Source organism: Thermobia domestica, unplaced genomic scaffold (genome assembly GCF_964235325.1).
Source record: "Thermobia domestica unplaced genomic scaffold, izTheDome1.hap1.1 HAP1_SCAFFOLD_661, whole genome shotgun sequence".
Taxonomy (NCBI): Eukaryota; Metazoa; Arthropoda; class Insecta; order Zygentoma; family Lepismatidae; genus Thermobia; species Thermobia domestica.
This window is the reverse complement of record NW_027656371.1, coordinates 1-18,838: the sequence shown is the minus strand read 5'-3', so window position 1 is coordinate 18,838 and position 18,838 is coordinate 1. Positions and strand designations below refer to the sequence as shown.

Here is an 18,838-nt window from a genome sequence, read left to right as displayed (position 1 = left end):
GTGTTAAGTATAGTAGTAGGTGCACACGGATCGGAAATCAGGTTATTTTAATGTGCCGTGCAAATAAACAGGCTGTTAGTGTAAGAAATAGTGGGTATAACGCTTAGAATATCGATTAATCGCTATGAAATAATGTTGATAAATTATCTCTTGAAAGTACTATAAAATTAATGTTTCTAGTATTTTCGTACTTGAAGGATAATGAAATTTGAAAAAGAGATGCCAACAGCACCTGGTGTTCCCAGGCGGTCACCCATCCAAGTACTGACCAGGCCCGATGCTGCTTGACTTCGGTGATCGGACGAGAACCGGTATATTCAGCATGGTATGGCCGTTGGCGAATGCATATGGCTTCGAGTGAGTTATTGTAGCTACGTAGGTTTGTCGGTGAATACTCAAAAAGACCAGCGCGTGGAAAGCGTTGCTAATTGTTTTAAGTAATGCATGATTACGAAATTATCGTGGTGAACGATGTGAGAATATTCGTCTTTGTGAAAAACAAAATTAGAAAAAGTATACCAACAGCACCTGGTGTTCCCAGGCGGTCACCCATCCAAGTACTGACCAGGCCCGATGCTGCTTGACTTCGGTGATCGGACGAGAACCGGTATATTCAGCATGGTATGGCCGTTGGCAACTACCTTTTCTTCAATGTCCTGTTAAGGAAGTATGTTTTAAGTAAGAATTGACATTATTAACTATAAAGGCAAGCATATTAACGTCGTTAACATTACTTGGAATATACTAATATTCGAATAAATATTTGAATGTTCGAATGATGAGTGATTCGGATGTTCATAGTGCCACTGTGTCCTATCGAGTTTACTATCACGAACCACGTATGAAATTGTATATAAATAAATAAAAATAAATCCTTTATTAAGTATTGATTACAGGAAAAAGGCAAACTTACATTCTTTAATGTACACAATGAAATGTATGAAAGATATTTTTAAGATATGTTTCACTTACCCTTTATAACGCAAGGTAGTTTTCAGTGTAGCATTCTCTTCAGCTGCGAGATAACGTAAGGCAGATGATCATTCAGTCGTGAAGCACTAAAATGTAATATACATTTTAACTATTATCGATAAGAATTATTTACTGCAGGGATGCAAATAAAGTGAGGCAAATTAGTAAATAAAAACCGATACTGTAACTGATAATATAATTAGTTGTATCTGTATTAGTTGTATATACAGTAATCGCACGATTATCCGCGGAGTTGGATGTTGGCATAATCGCGCATAATCAGCAGTATGAGCAGAAAAGGGAAATGAAATGAAATATTTAGATTTACGTCGCATACTTATACCGGTTACGCTAAAGGAGACGGTGATGATGAGTACTGAATGAAGAAAGTGGGAGGAAACGGGAGAAACCCGAGAAAACCCATGAGCACGGTCTTTATGCACGACAAAGTTCACACGGCACGAGCTGGGATTGAATCAGGGACCCCAAGCACCGGAGGCCAAAAAACGGACAAAAAGTCTTTCGTGCAACTTTCGTTTTCGGTAAAAAGTTTACACATAATTTAGAAAGAGTAGTTTTCTGGTCTTTTTATTTCACAAGTTGGTTCATGTCTATATTTTTTACATGCATAAAAAATTTTTCAACTCCCTTGCTTATTTCCTGTTAAAGACCTCTACCTCTGATTGTATTTTTTGCACATATTCTTATTGTTTTCAGACAACATTTCTAAAAGCGTAATTTATCGTCAGCAAGAAAAGAAAAGGAAAGCCTCGGATAGTGGAATGTGTACTGTATATATATATATATATATATATATATATATATATATATATATACGTATTAGTATATAGTTTTATTTTATACGTCTCCTATTATTACACAATGTGCAGATATTGTCAAAGCGCAAGTAAATATGTATAACTCCCCGTTCTGCACTTAATAACTTGAAAGAAGTTCGGGGAAGGTAGTGTAACAGAAAGTGCAAACAGAAATGAGGGTTTAAAGGCATTTAATATTATTCCGTAGTAGTATGATTTTTTGTAAAAAAAAAAATATATATATATATATATATATATATATATATATATCTAAACATACATATTCAATGATATAGTAAGAGGTTAGCAGCACTGATAGAACTGCAGAAAGTACAAAACCGTTAATAAGAAAGAGAGAGAGATGGTGGCCGCTTTTGTGCTTTTCATTGGCTAATTCCGAATTGCGCGCGAATACGTACGAGATTTCTTTCTTTTTCCTCTTCGCAGCCCAGATGTTGCCAATTAGAAGTTTTTAGTACTACATTTGTATGAAAATGTTGCCTTTAAGAAATGTGGTTTGCATACAGAGAAAAGAGCAAAATGAATATTTACCTTAGTGGGCATGAAAAAAGACGAAACATTTTGCAAGATGGACACACGAACTTCCTTAATGCAGGCGTTCAGTACATTATTGTAAAGAAAAAAACACTAAAAAGAATTACTTCAATATCCCTAGCAACATTCAACAATTCATAGAGAAAAATCTTTATTTTGAGAACAATGGAAAACTATGTAATTGTAGATAACTACTAAATTTAATGATTAAGGAAAACGTTTAGGCCCGGCCCTTCAGAAAGAAAGTGCACAGAATATTCTCTCATGGAAGCAATTGCAAAATCAACATTTTGTTTGCAGTTATAATTAGAGGATCTATATACAGGGTGTTCGAAAAAGAATGTATCCTCTTGAAAGAAAATATTCTCTGGGCCCCTAATCCTTTATATACCGAAAGGAAGTTTGTATAGCATTTTTTCTTACCTTCGTTAGAAGAATTGAAAGTGACTACTATCGTGACACGGGAGATATTTAATCGATAGTCGAATTACTCACATACTCGAATGAACACGTCTCTTGTAAGGAGAGGAAAGGCTTCTGTGATCCGCTATCGCAGCTGTGTCATATCTGCAGAGAATGTTAGGACACAAACGTGATCTTTGAGAGCCTCGTGAAAAGAAGTCGCATAGTATCATGTGTGGAGACATCGGGGCCATCTGAAGAACGCTTCATCATTAGGACCAAGGGCGAGTTACGAAACACTCTGGGATATATTTATTAACATAACTTCTCGTCATTCTGCAAGTGTGGTGGAGCTCCATCCTATTGGAAAAGGAAACCTCGGGAGCCCTCTTCATGTGTAGGTATCGTTCACATCTGAAGCATGTGAAGATAGATTACTGTACTATCGTGTACCTAAAATCATTTTCTACGAATACGAACATGTCTACACTGAAGGCAGTGCAGCTCTTTTTCTCTTTTTTTTGGTCATGTATTGTAACGCGGGGCAATGCACACAATAACATGTAATGTTGTGTATCATCATAAAGGGCCAGGGCGATGATTGGATCTTGATGGACGTGGAGAACTGATAGGTGATGTGAGTGGTATTGTGATCTATGGTTGTATGTTTACTGATGAATGCATAAGGAGAGGTGAAGGGGTTGCCTTTTTTTTTATGTCGATCGGGAGGGAAGCGATTGGGAAACTTTTGACTTTGTTTTTCAACCGAATATATTGATTGAATAGGTCGCCGACAATTTTACGGGGCGTCACGTCGTTGCCTTTTTCATGTCGATCGCGAGCGAAGCGAGCGTTTTTTTTTTTTTTTTTTTTTTTTTTTTTTTTTTTTTTACCGACAATATGTATTGAATCGGTTGCCAACACCTTTAGGGGCGCGTCACGTCCTTCTTTCTGTGCTGATCGCGAGCGAAGCGAGCGCGAAATTTTTGACTTTTTTTTTTTTTTTTTTTTTTTTTTTACCCACAATATTTATTCAATCGGTCGCCAACACTTTTAGGGGTGCGTCACGTCCTCTTTTCTCTGCTGATCGCGAGCGAAGCGAGCGCGAAATTTTGACCTTTTTTTCTCTTTTTAATTCTTTTTTTTCTTTAAGAAAAAATATTGATTTCATAGGTCGCGAACATTTTTACGGGATGCAACATCGTTTATTTGTTTTTCCAACCGTCTTTCTGTCTTGAGCCCCCGCCAAGTTAACTTTATGGTGGACAAAAACTATGTGCGGTGGGTTACCGCGGGGTTCTCCCGTTTCCTCCCACTTTCTTCATTCCACCACCATTTCAATCATTTCTCATAATCAGCGCCTCTTTTAGCCTAAGCGGCATAACGTGGGACGTAAAACAAAGATTTCCTTTAGTTGCTTTCTGTCTTGATTACGAGCGCGAAATTTTTTACTTTTTTTTTCTTTCTTTTGATATTATTCATTTAATAGGACGGCAACACCTTTACGGGCCGCCGCGTCGTCGTTTACACTTCTTCAGCCCATATTCTTTCTGCTTGTTCGTTTTCCGGCATCTTGTTATCACCGCCCGCGGCAATGCCTATGTCTTTCATCGCTTTTTGAAGCAAATCTTTAATAAATATGCACTCTCACATTTGTACTAATATGCATACCACAGTGGATAGACTGTAACTAGGAAAGCAGAAGCCTGCATATCATATTATTTAACAGTTGAAAGTGAACTGTCATTTTAAGTTTGATTTTGATCAGATGAGTGCAGTTCAACTCGTCGACAATTGTGAAGATTCTCGAGGTTAGGGACCATCCATTTTGTGCTTTGTAATGAAAATGGCTGCAGCCAAACTTCTCTGATCTGAATGAAACTTGGCATGATGATACATCTTGACCTGCTCTACAAGTTTATTTAGTATTTTCCGTTGCGCAGGCTTTTGCTTCTCCAGGTTCTCCCATGGAACTGAGAAACGTATTCAGTCGAACTTCTGCGGTAAGTCAGTATAAAGTTTGGATGCGATAAGATACCGCAGAAGTTCGACTGAATACGTTTTTCAAGTTCCATGTGATATTACAACACGGTGAACTAAATTTATATAGAAACACTTTGATTTTGTTTTGTTTTTTGCTAGCATTAAACTGAGAAAATGTTATTCAATAGACAGAGAACACCACTCAAAGAAAAGTACATCATAAGAATATATATATGGTTGCTGTGGTTCTCGGTTTAATTTGCTAGTTAAGAAACTTGCTCTAAATAAGTACATCTTACAGGTGAAAAACTAAGCCAGGCGATAGAATTAAATATAAAGTTATACACTTTTATTTTACGTTTACTAGTGTTGGGTTACTACTGTAAAATAAGTCAGTATATATGAAAGATAACTGTATTAGGTACTATTTTCCACCGGCGGTGTATTCTTGCATAGTGTACTTAATGTTTACAAGCGGGGCGCTACTAGTATGGATGCATGACAAGTGCTATTGAAACTCGAAAACTAACTGGTTTCCACTACCCTTGCTTATACGTATACCCGCGTCGCCTTCGCTCCTGTTCACTTTGGACGCACATTCTTGCTATCGCTCAGGCCCCCAGCTTTCTCCTGTTTTGGCTCCCTTAAATAGTATTCGTGCTTTTTATTGGCCACCTGGCAAAGCACTTGTAATGATTTTACACCAGTAACTCTAAAATACATGTGTATTACTTTATTTAATTCTGTCGTCTGCAGAATTTTTTTTTTTTTCGTACAAATATGCCTTTTCATGCAGAACACTGAATTTTGCCTGTAAATTTTTGAGAATATGCTGTGACGAAACTTGAGCACCGTTCTTCTTTTCTTTCTTATCACGAGTCTTCTTTAGCCTAATGAGCACAATCATCACACGATAACGACTATTCTTTTCATTTAACTTGTAAACAAGTTGAACTAATAATAATAATTGATGTACAAAGGAGAAGTGTCCTACATATTTGAGGTAAAAAATAAAATAAATATACTTCTACTTCATCCGTGTTTACAAAGTTAAATGTTATCGATTTACAAAAAATGGTCACCTATCCACACACTGACCAGGCTCGACACTGCTTGACCATACATATTAAAACATCGGTCCCACTGAATACACAAGTAGTAAGCACATTCACATAAAAATAATTAGGATTACAGTATATAAAATGCGTTAATTAAAATAGCAAATGCCTTACCTTATCACAGGCGATCCAAAGCCACTGCACATCATCTGCTACGCACACTATATTCCTCCAATATTTCACTCACTTCCTATATCACGCAACAGAAAATATTAATAAAATTCACTTAGCAACATTTTCATTTTTAATCAACAATACGTATAACAATTAAGAATAAAATTAATTGTGAGCACATTGTTATAATTAGAATACTGTTTTTATTCGTTTACAAATATGGGATTAATATAGAGCTGGCAGCAACAATATATACAACTCATCCTGTATGTATCGTAAATCCTAACTTGAGAAGACATCTCTGACGCAAACAATGAGACAAGAAATCAAATACTATATCCGACACATTTGGGGTTTATTGAACTTCAATGTTGGAAGATACCACCTTGTCGGTAGTACAAATGTAATATCCTTACAACACGCGGAACTTTTGCCAGGCATATCTAGGAATTTGGGAAGATTAATTGATATCCTTAATGTGCAATGTATGATTATGACGCATTGTTATGTACACGCAGACGGAACCAGGACAATCTATAGATGACATTTGCACTGTGTTTGGACAATTTGTTCGCAGAAAATAACCGTTTTTGTCTATGAATACTTGAGAACATGGAAGGTATGAGATATACATTTTATGCGCAAATATTATAATACAAATCATTGTTAGTTTGGTGGATGCGTGAAAGAAAGAAAAGGAGTAGATTTTTGCAGACGTCCGGATATAAAGCGAGAACTGAGAATACGCATCTATAACATCTATTTTCTTTGTGTTAATGATATCGATGAACTAAACGGGGAAACTAAAATACAACTGTTTGCAGTATAATTCGAAGTATAGTCAAGTGCAGAGGCGTACTCACGGGGTGTCCACCGGGTGCGGACTCCTCGCAAAAGTTCCTAAGTGAACATACATTTGCAGACTTTCTCATTAAATGTAGTTATTAACAGGGAAAATATTGATGTATCATCAATATAAATCTGATCTTACACTTCATCTGTACTCTGTCTGTATCATGTTTTTGTGAAAAAGTAAGTGGAATATTTATCGTGTTTTCGAATGCAGAATAATAGTATATAGACATAGTGGCTTGTAGTATTGGAACCTTGCCCCCCGAAGCTTGGATCCCTTAGAAGAAAAAAAAATGCATGCGCGCCTGGTGAAATGGTTAACGAATTCAGTTCACTCGATGAATCGACAGATAGTAATACACATTTCGACAGATCGACAGCATTCGACAGATACAGACATATGAAAGTAGCACAAGAATTAGGCGAAAGTCCGTGCGTTTCCTCAATTCACGTAGGAAACAACAGAAAATATCAACTACCATAAAATAATCCGTATATATATTTAATTTATTTGGAATAAAATAAATATAGAAACAACCTGTTCATACATAACTACGGTAAGTGCGTTAATTGCTAACGTAAGAACAAATATGAAACAAGGCACAAAATAAAAAAGAAAAATAAAGTTAAAGGGAATAAATATTTAGGCTTGATTGTCATTCGTATTAAGAAGCTGGGTAATAAAATGTTAAAATCTACAGAAAATTATGAAATTAAATCAGGATTTGAAATAAAAGTCTATACATTGGAAGTAGGCCAGGGAGTTTGCAAGGCAGATGTGTGCGACACGCGTTACTTTATAGATTCCCTTCATTGAACTATAGTAAGCAGTACGAAGATGGTACTTTGCGTATAATCACAGGAAGGATTGAAGTTAATTACCATGGTAATATAATTATTTATTGATAAGTATTTCCATGTTAAATTATGAAAATTATAAGCACAAGGAGGGTGAAAAAGTAGTGTGACCGACTTAGCAATGACTGAAACATAAAATAGAAAAGCGAATAAAAACAAATGCCTTTTGAGTTATGTGGAATAAAGTTTCTTCTAGCCAGTAAGGAAGAATAGGATCTGGTGCATTCATTGAATACCTGAAAAAAATCGTTTATCAAAATAGAAGGAAACACACTTATCGTTGTGGCAACTACGAACTTCTGTTTACCTCAGCCCGCCTCAGCAAGTGCTTTCTATCCGGTCCGCGCTCCGTAACCAAACTCAACGCTGCCTGCTAGCGAAAATTTCATTCTTCAGTATCGTTGAGTTTATTGCAGAAAGCAATGGCAGATACGGCATCAGCACCTGCAGCCCCGGCACAGGCTTCTCCTAAGAAGTCTGCAAAGCCTAAGAAACCAAAAACAACACCTTCTCATCCAAGAACATCAGAAATGGTGAACAACGCCATCAAGAATTTGAAGGAAAGGGGAGGAAGTTCACTGCAAGCTATTAAGAAATACATCTCTCAGAACTACAAAGTGGATGCCGAGAAGCTTGCTCCATTTATCAAGAAATACTTGAGAAGTGCAGTTGCTTCTGGGTCTTTGGTTCAGACCAAGGGAAAAGGTGCATCTGGATCGTTTAAGCTTAGTGCTTCATCGCTGAAGGAGAAGCCTGAAGGTGGATCTTCAACCAAGGCGAAACGATCAGCATCAAAGGAGAAGAAGCCTGCGAAAAAGCCAGCAGCTAAACGTCCCAAGAAGACTGGTGAAAAGAAAAAGGCTGCTGCTCCCAAACCTAAGAAATCACCATCTAAAGTGAAGAAGGCAAAAACTCCCAAGAAGCCAAAGGCCCCGAAGCCAAAGAAGGCTACAGCAAAACCGAAAAGTGCTAAGAAGGCTGCACCAAAGAAGAAGTAAATGTGTCAGTAAATCATCTGACATTTTAAAACGGCTCTTTTTAGAGCCATCAAATACTTTGAGAAGAGTAAAATTGTGCTTTTCCTATCATTATCACATGTTCATTCATAGCAATGTATAGTATACACGCAAGGGACTTTGAGTTTTCTTTTTAACCGAAGCACTTCTTGATGTAAGTGCTTTATAACAGAGGGGAATTGAGGGTGGGGAAAGAAAGCTTTCACGGGTGTCAAGAATGGTGTACTCGAAAAAAAATGGGGAACACATTACGTAATGTCAATTTGTGATCACTTACTTTTTCCTTGTTCCTATCTTCAAGTAGCGAAACAGTACAGAAAACGCACTTAATGCATTTGTTAGAAAAACTTTTGCAGGCTGACTGGGTTCGATTCTCGGTGGGAGCTCAAATGTTTCGCATTGCACGTTAATAAGTAGGTCCACGTTTGAAACAGCCTTGCTGCTGAAAGGGACACTAAACTAAAATCAACTCTTTTCAAGGCTGGGGTGAAAGAAATGTTCGAACTTATTACAACTCGTGAAAGTGAAGTAGACTATGTTTCAATTTAACGTCGTACTATTATGATTTTTATGATAAAGGAGACGGGTGATTACGCCTAATGAATGATGGAAATACTGGTGTAATGAGAAAGTGTTAGGAAAAGGGAACACGCTAATAACCACGGATACCGTCTTATAATTCGTAATATTGCTATAAAGAAAAATAGTAACACCAGCAGAAATGTAGGTGTACAATTGAACTGATGTTAAGTACAAACAGACACTTAAAGAAAGTTTAGTTTAACGTTTGCATTCAACAGCAGCGACCTCTGACAAAATAATATTACTTTTGCTACCTTGGAAGAAGTACATATTTCGCCTGCGAGTTCTATCAGATTAATAACGTTGAGAAGGGCAAACAGTGGTTGAATCGAAGTTAAGTTATGCAACATATGGCAAAATCGAACCCTTGACCACATAAAACGAAGATAATCAATCGGTAAACATAGGGGAAAACTAAAGAATATACTTGAAAGATAGGATGATATACGAAACGACAGGAAAACGAAGGTAGATGTATTAACTATGCAACATACGGCGTGAGAATTTAAAAAAAAAAGATAACAAGTATGGACAAGATCCTTGTTAGGATAACAGCATCTCTAAGTAGTGTATTGGTCCTAAAAAGGACCGTTTTTGAACTCAGTGCCAGAACTTCAAACTTAAGCACGTTCCCCACGGATGCGGCGAGCAAGCTGAATGTCCTTAGGCATGATTGTGACTCTCTTTGCGTGAATAGCACACAAGTTGGTGTCTTCGAAAAGCCCTACAAGGTAAGCTTCACTTGCCTCCTGTAAAGCCATGACAGCTGAGCTTTGGAAGCGAAGATCTGTCTTGAAATCTTGTGCAATTTCTCGGACGAGTCGTTGGAAGGGCAGCTTGCGGATGAGCAATTCAGTGCTCTTCTGGTAACGACGAATTTCTCGGAGAGCCACAGTACCAGGCCTGTAACGATGGGGCTTTTTCACTCCACCGGTAGCTGGAGCACTCTTTCTTGCAGCTTTGGTGGCAAGCTGCTTTCGAGGAGCTTTGCCTCCAGTAGATTTCCTAGCTGTCTGCTTGGTACGTGCCATTGCAACTGTCACGACTTGTTTCAAATAATTGCGCGCTGAACGAACGAACGAACGAACGAAATAATAACTTTACTCTGCCAAGCAGGCAGAGATGGGCCTCTAGCATGTCTTGCTATTTTACCCAAGGGCTTCTCTTCACTTTTGTGGCAGGTTGAAACTGAAACAAGTCACTTTGGCGCGTCTGGTCTTGATCCTTCTAGTGCGCTGCCGATGTTGCGTGTTCCCGATGTTTGTGAGTTCTCTTCTGGGGAAGTGGTCCTGTACTTGTGGTCCTGTACCTGTGGTCCTGTACTCTTGCTGGTAATGTCTTCTTCCATTGATTTGGTTACGATGCCCTGACTTCCGTGAAGAATTGCCGAAGAAGGAAGCACCCGGCACTGAGTTCAAAAACATTGAGTGTGATTGTATTATACTGTGGGTGTTTTTGACGTATTTGAGGTGTGGATGGGATGTACTAAGTGGTGGTGGGGGGAGTGTGACTGGAAGTGTTAGGTGCAGTGTTCTTCTCTATGTTTTTCGGGGGAGTGATGTTGGAACAGTAGATATTGAGGTTTCCTTTGGTTGTGGTGAGAATGTTGAGGTGTTTGCGAAATATGTGGCGGGTGACTTTAGAAATGGTGTGATGAAGGGTTTTTTGGTTAGGGGGATCAGTAATTGTAGAGAGGATGGAAGCTGCCCATATAAGAACGCATTCGATGGCATTGTCGATGGCTTGATTGATCTTGGTATCTATATCTGTATCTTGAATTTCTGATTCAGATTCTGCGTCATCTTCTTTTCTTGGTTCTTCATCTTCTTTTTCTTTTCCTTCTTCTTCTTTATCTTCAGTGGATCTGGTTGCGTGTGTCTCATAAGAGCCGGAGTCTGGAAGTGGTGGGAATTCGAACTGGTTGAGTAGGTTTGGTATAATCTGTCTGCGTTGTTGTGTATGTGGCCTCTGAGGACAGTCACTGCTGCCCGTTCGATGTCCTAGGCATTTGCAGGTGGCGCAGAACCATCTGTTGATGGGTTTGTTGCAAAGCTGATTGTGACTCTCACCACATCTGAAGCAAACTCTTGGGCGAGTACATGTCTGTGTGCCATGATCGTAGCCATAACAATTATGGCACGGAGTAGGTCTGGCTGAGGATCGAGATGGTTCCACTTTGTGCAGCTTGTCTTGAATGTAGATTCCTTCTGCGATGAGCTTGTTCACTGTTGCGAAACTATTTGAGAAAAGACGAATCAGGGGGAGTGGTCCAGTTGAATTCTGTATGCGGGTGATGTTACAAAAATTCACGTTTTGTTTGTCCAGATTGTCTTCTATGGTTGCGATGTCCAAAGTCTTGTCAACTCCCCTGATTACGCATGTATAGGTATGTCGTCTATTGCGGGTGTTTGTTTGTTTGCCAGAATGAAGTCAAGTTATATAAAGAGCAAAACCGTTAAATCAAGCTATTTCTCATTGGATAAAGTCAGTCGAAAAGGACAGTTCTCATTGGCTTAGACACGTTTTGTGTTTTTCCTCCGTGCTTTCCCTGCATGATCGAAGGAACAAAACCACGAGTCTTGGGCTGCTTGGGCTTGTATTTCTCGTGTGTGGTGAGCGAAGCAGTAACATATCGAAATGACAGGACGTGGAAAAGGAGGCAAGGGTCTTGGCAAAGGAGGTGCCAAGCGCCACCGTAAAGTTCTTCGTGACAACATCCAGGGTATCACCAAACCCGCTATTAGGCGTCTTGCTCGCCGTGGTGGTGTGAAGCGTATCTCTGGTCTCATTTATGAAGAGACCCGAGGAGTATTGAAAGTATTCCTGGAGAACGTAATCAGAGATGCTGTTACATACACAGAACACGCCAAGAGGAAGACAGTGACAGCTATGGATGTTGTGTATGCCTTGAAGAGGCAAGGAAGAACCCTGTACGGTTTCGGAGGTTAAGTTGGGGTTCCTCCTATTTTGGATATAAAATTGGCATAAACGGCTCTTTTCAGAGCCAACAAATTTATATAAAGGGAAAGATTTACTTTGTGCGATTTTCTGTTAGATTATAAGAATTCGTGTAACTACATTAAAGCCTTTTGATGCACACTAAATTACAGACGTAGAGAGATTAATTTGAGAAAATCATACGTTTTTTTTTACATTATGTACGTTCATGTATACGTATTCATATCATGTAGCAGTATTAATGCTGGAGAAGGGGTTCTGGTTGGAAATTGGCGATTTGTTGGAAGTAGCGAGCATGAGAGATGCGAAACGCAAGTCGGAATTTCTGTTCTGACAGTAGGATGTACGTATAGAGGCTTATACAACTTCTATACTGTGCTGTGAGGGGCGAATAATGCGTTAGAAACCTGAATCTTGTCCTTTATCTTGTTTACGTGGTCTTGGGTTCGATTTCTTTCTTTTGCGGTAGTGTCTATTGTGATTTACATGTAAATTAATGACACTTCGTAGCGGGTTACTAAAATAAAGAGTAATACAAATATGAGATGTAGGTTAATGCATTGTATACTTCACATTATTTACTAAAGAAAGGCAGTAGTTACAAGAAACCTAGGCTCGCTCGTTGGGCACAGTAGCAAATGAGTTCTGAGATCAGAGAATAAGAGTAGTTGCGTATTACAAACCATATACATATAACACATATCACACAAATATGAATATCGACCTTGCAAAGAATAAATCGTACTTAAGTGTGCATTTAATGTCATTACTATGTTGCAAAAGAAATTTAGGAAAGTTTTCTGATCCGCTCTGTTCATGATGTCATTGGGGCATAGTAATGAACAATAATAAATGTCGAGAACATATTGAACAGAGTAATTTCAGCCAAGCCAACGCAAGAGAGAAACATGAGTGCTTTAAGAATGTTGGAAATTCCTTTGTCTAGCATGAAGTACATGAGAATATGTGGTATGAGGTTTTCTTCCATTGCTGAGAATCTGGGCTCGACTGTCCTGTCCTCTGGGTAATATGAGCCCGATGTACGCAAATATCAAAAAAATGTAGCTAGCGACAATACAAAAGGTAATGATCTTATAATTAATAATGTAGTGGGAACTAAGCACATCGCTGTTTGGAGTATTCTAAAGTTAGTGTGACTTCCTATGGGCTTCAATTACGATCGACGACTACACATATACTAATTAATCGAATAGCAGCGAGAATTTCGAATGAAACTAAGCAACTATCTCAGACACTTTTGATGAGTCTGTATATCGAAAACAATTCATTTCAATCGTAAATCTCCTCTATAAAGGGGTTTGTGGCCCTCATAAGGGCCGATTTGTATGAGATATAGGTCTTACATTTATGCCTTCTTCTCAGTTTTCTTGGGCAGAAGTACAGCTTGAATGTTGGGCAAAACACCACCCTGAGCGATTGTAACTCCAGACAACAACTTGTTTAATTCCTCGTCGTTACGGATAGCTAACTGCAGATGACGTGGAATAATCCTAGTCTTCTTGTTGTCACGAGCAGCGTTGCCTGCCAACTCAAGAACTTCAGCTGCCAGGTATTCCATGACTGCAGCCAAATACACGGGAGCGCCAGCACCAACTCGTTCGGCATAGTTACCCTTTCGCAAAAGACGATGGATTCTGCCTACTGGGAATTGAAGGCCAGCCCTGCTGGAGCGGGACTTGCTCTTTCCCTTGACTTTTCCACCTTTGCCGCGACCAGACATTGTTCAATATTCTTTCGTAATAAGATGAGAGGAAAAATTGCGGCCTCCCATGAATCAAGTCAGTTTTGTTACTACTTCAAGCGTGCACCCGAGTGCATCAAATGAAAAGCAAGGCAGTTGGCGCGAATTGAAACACGTACTGTAATTTAAATGAAGTCGATAAATCGGCGGACACATCTAATTTTGCTGAACGAGTGAGTCATCATGCCACCAAAAACTAGCGGAAAGGCTGCAAAGAAGGCTGGTAAAGCCCAAAAGAATATCTCCAAGGGAGATAAGAAGAAGAAGAGGAGGAGGAAGGAGAGCTATGCCATTTACATCTACAAAGTTTTGAAGCAAGTGCATCCTGACACTGGCATATCTAGCAAAGCTATGAGTATCATGAACAGCTTTGTTAATGACATCTTCGAGCGTATTGCTGCTGAAGCTTCTCGTTTGGCCCATTACAATAAGCGGTCAACTATCACCAGCCGGGAAATCCAAACAGCTGTGCGCCTTCTTTTGCCTGGTGAACTTGCCAAGCACGCTGTAAGTGAGGGTACGAAGGCTGTTACCAAGTACACAAGCTCTAAGTAAAAATCTTCTTCAAGATTTTTCATTTCAAACGGTCCTTGTCAGGACCAACACATTATTCGAAAGAGTTAAATCACGAAATTTGCTTCATTCTGTTATGTAGAAACACGTTGAAATCCAATTTCTATATGCTGTTAGTAAAAAAGTAAAGCACATAGCGGAGATGTGTCGTGCTTGTATACGAAAGGCATTTACTCGCCGGAGATCTACACTTAGTCATAATAATTTACTTTTAAAAAGTGGTAATACATTCCGTGTTAAGTATAGTAGTAGGTGCACACGGATCGGAAATCAGGTTATTTTAATGTGCCGTGCAAATAAACAGGCTGTTAGTGTAAGAAATAGTGGGTATAACGCTTAGAATATCGATTAATCGCTATGAAATAATGTTGATAAATTATCTCTTGAAAGTACTATAAAATTAATGTTTCTAGTATTTTCGTACTTGAAGGATAATGAAATTTGAAAAAGAGATGCCAACAGCACCTGGTGTTCCCAGGCGGTCACCCATCCAAGTACTGACCAGGCCCGATGCTGCTTGACTTCGGTGATCGGACGAGAACCGGTATATTCAGCATGGTATGGCCGTTGGCGAATGCATATGGCTTCGAGTGAGTTATTGTAGCTACGTAGGTTTGTCGGTGAATACTCAAAAAGACCAGCGCGTGGAAAGCGTTGCTAATTGTTTTAAGTAATGCATGATTACGAAATTATCGTGGTGAACGATGTGAGAATATTCGTCTTTGTGAAAAACAAAATTAGAAAAAGTATACCAACAGCACCTGGTGTTCCCAGGCGGTCACCCATCCAAGTACTGACCAGGCCCGATGCTGCTTGACTTCGGTGATCGGACGAGAACCGGTATATTCAGCATGGTATGGCCGTTGGCAACTACCTTTTCTTCAATGTCCTGTTAAGGAAGTATGTTTTAAGTAAGAATTGACATTATTAACTATAAAGGCAAGCATATTAACGTCGTTAACATTACTTGGAATATACTAATATTCGAATAAATATTTGAATGTTCGAATGATGAGTGATTCGGATGTTCATAGTGCCACTGTGTCCTATCGAGTTTACTATCACGAACCACGTATGAAATTGTATATAAATAAATAAAAATAAATCCTTTATTAAGTATTGATTACAGGAAAAAGGCAAACTTACATTCTTTAATGTACACAATGAAATGTATGAAAGATATTTTTAAGATATGTTTCACTTACCCTTTATAACGCAAGGTAGTTTTCAGTGTAGCATTCTCTTCAGCTGCGAGATAACGTAAGGCAGATGATCATTCAGTCGTGAAGCACTAAAATGTAATATACATTTTAACTATTATCGATAAGAATTATTTACTGCAGGGATGCAAATAAAGTGAGGCAAATTAGTAAATAAAAACCGATACTGTAACTGATAATATAATTAGTTGTATCTGTATTAGTTGTATATACAGTAATCGCACGATTATCCGCGGAGTTGGATGTTGGCATAATCGCGCATAATCAGCAGTATGAGCAGAAAAGGGAAATGAAATGAAATATTTAGATTTACGTCGCATACTTATACCGGTTACGCTAAAGGAGACGGTGATGATGAGTACTGAATGAAGAAAGTGGGAGGAAACGGGAGAAACCCGAGAAAACCCATGAGCACGGTCTTTATGCACGACAAAGTTCACACGGCACGAGCTGGGATTGAATCAGGGACCCCAAGCACCGGAGGCCAAAAAACGGACAAAAAGTCTTTCGTGCAACTTTCGTTTTCGGTAAAAAGTTTACACATAATTTAGAAAGAGTAGTTTTCTGGTCTTTTTATTTCACAAGTTGGTTCATGTCTATATTTTTTACATGCATAAAAAATTTTTCAACTCCCTTGCTTATTTCCTGTTAAAGACCTCTACCTCTGATTGTATTTTTTGCACATATTCTTATTGTTTTCAGACAACATTTCTAAAAGCGTAATTTATCGTCAGCAAGAAAAGAAAAGGAAAGCCTCGGATAGTGGAATGTGTACTGTATATATATATATATATATATATATATATATATATATATATATACGTATTAGTATATAGTTTTATTTTATACGTCTCCTATTATTACACAATGTGCAGATATTGTCAAAGCGCAAGTAAATATGTATAACTCCCCGTTCTGCACTTAATAACTTGAAAGAAGTTCGGGGAAGGTAGTGTAACAGAAAGTGCAAACAGAAATGAGGGTTTAAAGGCATTTAATATTATTCCGTAGTAGTATGATTTTTTGTAAAAAAAAAAATATATATATATATATATATATCTAAACATACATATTCAATGATATAGTAAGAGGTTAGCAGCACTGATAGAACTGCAGAAAGTACAAAACCGTTAATAAGAAAGAGAGAGAGATGGTGGCCGCTTTTGTGCTTTTCATTGGCTAATTCCGAATTGCGCGCGAATACGTACGAGATTTCTTTCTTTTTCCTCTTCGCAGCCCAGATGTTGCCAATTAGAAGTTTTTAGTACTACATTTGTATGAAAATGTTGCCTTTAAGAAATGTGGTTTGCATACAGAGAAAAGAGCAAAATGAATATTTACCTTAGTGGGCATGAAAAAAGACGAAACATTTTGCAAGATGGACACACGAACTTCCTTAATGCAGGCGTTCAGTACATTATTGTAAAGAAAAAAACACTAAAAAGAATTACTTCAATATCCCTAGCAACATTCAACAATTCATAGAGAAAAATCTTTATTTTGAGAACAATGGAAAACTATGTAATTGTAGATAACTACTAAATTTAATGATTAAGGAAAACGTTTAGGCCCGGCCCTTCAGAAAGAAAGTGCACAGAATATTCTCTCATGGAAGCAATTGCAAAATCAACATTTTGTTTGCAGTTATAATTAGAGGATCTATATACAGGGTGTTCGAAAAAGAATGTATCCTCTTGAAAGAAAATATTCTCTGGGCCCCTAATCCTTTATATACCGAAAGGAAGTTTGTATAGCATTTTTTCTTACCTTCGTTAGAAGAATTGAAAGTGACTACTATCGTGACACGGGAGATATTTAATCGATAGTCGAATTACTCACATACTCGAATGAACACGTCTCTTGTAAGGAGAGGAAAGGCTTCTGTGATCCGCTATCGCAGCTGTGTCATATCTGCAGAGAATGTTAGGACACAAACGTGATCTTTGAGAGCCTCGTGAAAAGAAGTCGCATAGTATCATGTGTGGAGACATCGGGGCCATCTGAAGAACGCTTCATCATTAGGACCAAGGGCGAGTTACGAAACACTCTGGGATATATTTATTAACATAACTTCTCGTCATTCTGCAAGTGTGGTGGAGCTCCATCCTATTGGAAAAGGAAACCTCGGGAGCCCTCTTCATGTGTAGGTATCGTTCACATCTGAAGCATGTGAAGATAGATTACTGTACTATCGTGTACCTAAAATCATTTTCTACGAATACGAACATGTCTACACTGAAGGCAGTGCAGCTCTTTTTCTCTTTTTTTTGGTCATGTATTGTAACGCGGGGCAATGCACACAATAACATGTAATGTTGTGTATCATCATAAAGGGCCAGGGCGATGATTGGATCTTGATGGACGTGGAGAACTGATAGGTGATGTGAGTGGTATTGTGATCTATGGTTGTATGTTTACTGATGAATGCATAAGGAGAGGTGAAGGGGTTGCCTTTTTTTTTATGTCGATCGGGAGGGAAGCGATTGGGAAACTTTTGACTTTGTTTTTCAACCGAATATATTGATTGAATAGGTCGCCGACAATTTTACGGGGCGTCACGTCGTTGCCTTTTTCATGTCGATCGCGAGCGAAGCGAGCGTTTTTTTTTTTTTTTTTTTTTTTTTTTTTTTTTTTTTTACCGACAATATGTATTGAATCGGTTGCCAACACCTTTAGGGGCGCGTCACGTCCTTCTTTCTGTGCTGATCGCGAGCGAAGCGAGCGCGAAATTTTTGACTTTTTTTTTTTTTTTTTTTTTTTTTTTTACCCACAATATTTATTCAATCGGTCGCCAACACTTTTAGGGGTGCGTCACGTCCTCTTTTCTCTGCTGATCGCGAGCGAAGCGAGCGCGAAATTTTGACCTTTTTTTCTCTTTTTAATTCTTTTTTTTCTTTAAGAAAAAATATTGATTTCATAGGTCGCGAACATTTTTACGGGATGCAACATCGTTTATTTGTTTTTCCAACCGTCTTTCTGTCTTGAGCCCCCGCCAAGTTAACTTTATGGTGGACAAAAACTATGTGCGGTGGGTTACCGCGGGGTTCTCCCGTTT

General features: G+C 38.5%; 4 non-coding genes across 4 annotated transcripts; all 4 read right to left on the bottom strand.

Annotated features, from left to right (window-relative positions):
- Window positions 1-220: 220 nt before the first annotated feature.
- Window positions 221-339, bottom strand: LOC145677168 (5S ribosomal RNA). Its single transcript, XR_014129664.1, has one exon. It is a non-coding gene; the product is annotated as a 5S ribosomal RNA (ribosomal RNA).
- Window positions 340-516: 177 nt separating this feature from the next.
- LOC145677162 (5S ribosomal RNA) lies at window positions 517-635 on the bottom strand. The gene has a single exon (XR_014129658.1). It is a non-coding gene; the product is annotated as a 5S ribosomal RNA (ribosomal RNA).
- Window positions 636-15,016: 14,381 nt separating this feature from the next.
- Window positions 15,017-15,135, bottom strand: LOC145677157 (5S ribosomal RNA). The gene has a single exon (XR_014129654.1). It is a non-coding gene; the product is annotated as a 5S ribosomal RNA (ribosomal RNA).
- Window positions 15,136-15,312: 177 nt separating this feature from the next.
- Window positions 15,313-15,431, bottom strand: LOC145677161 (5S ribosomal RNA). The gene has a single exon (XR_014129657.1). It is a non-coding gene; the product is annotated as a 5S ribosomal RNA (ribosomal RNA).
- Window positions 15,432-18,838: the final 3,407 nt, after the last annotated feature.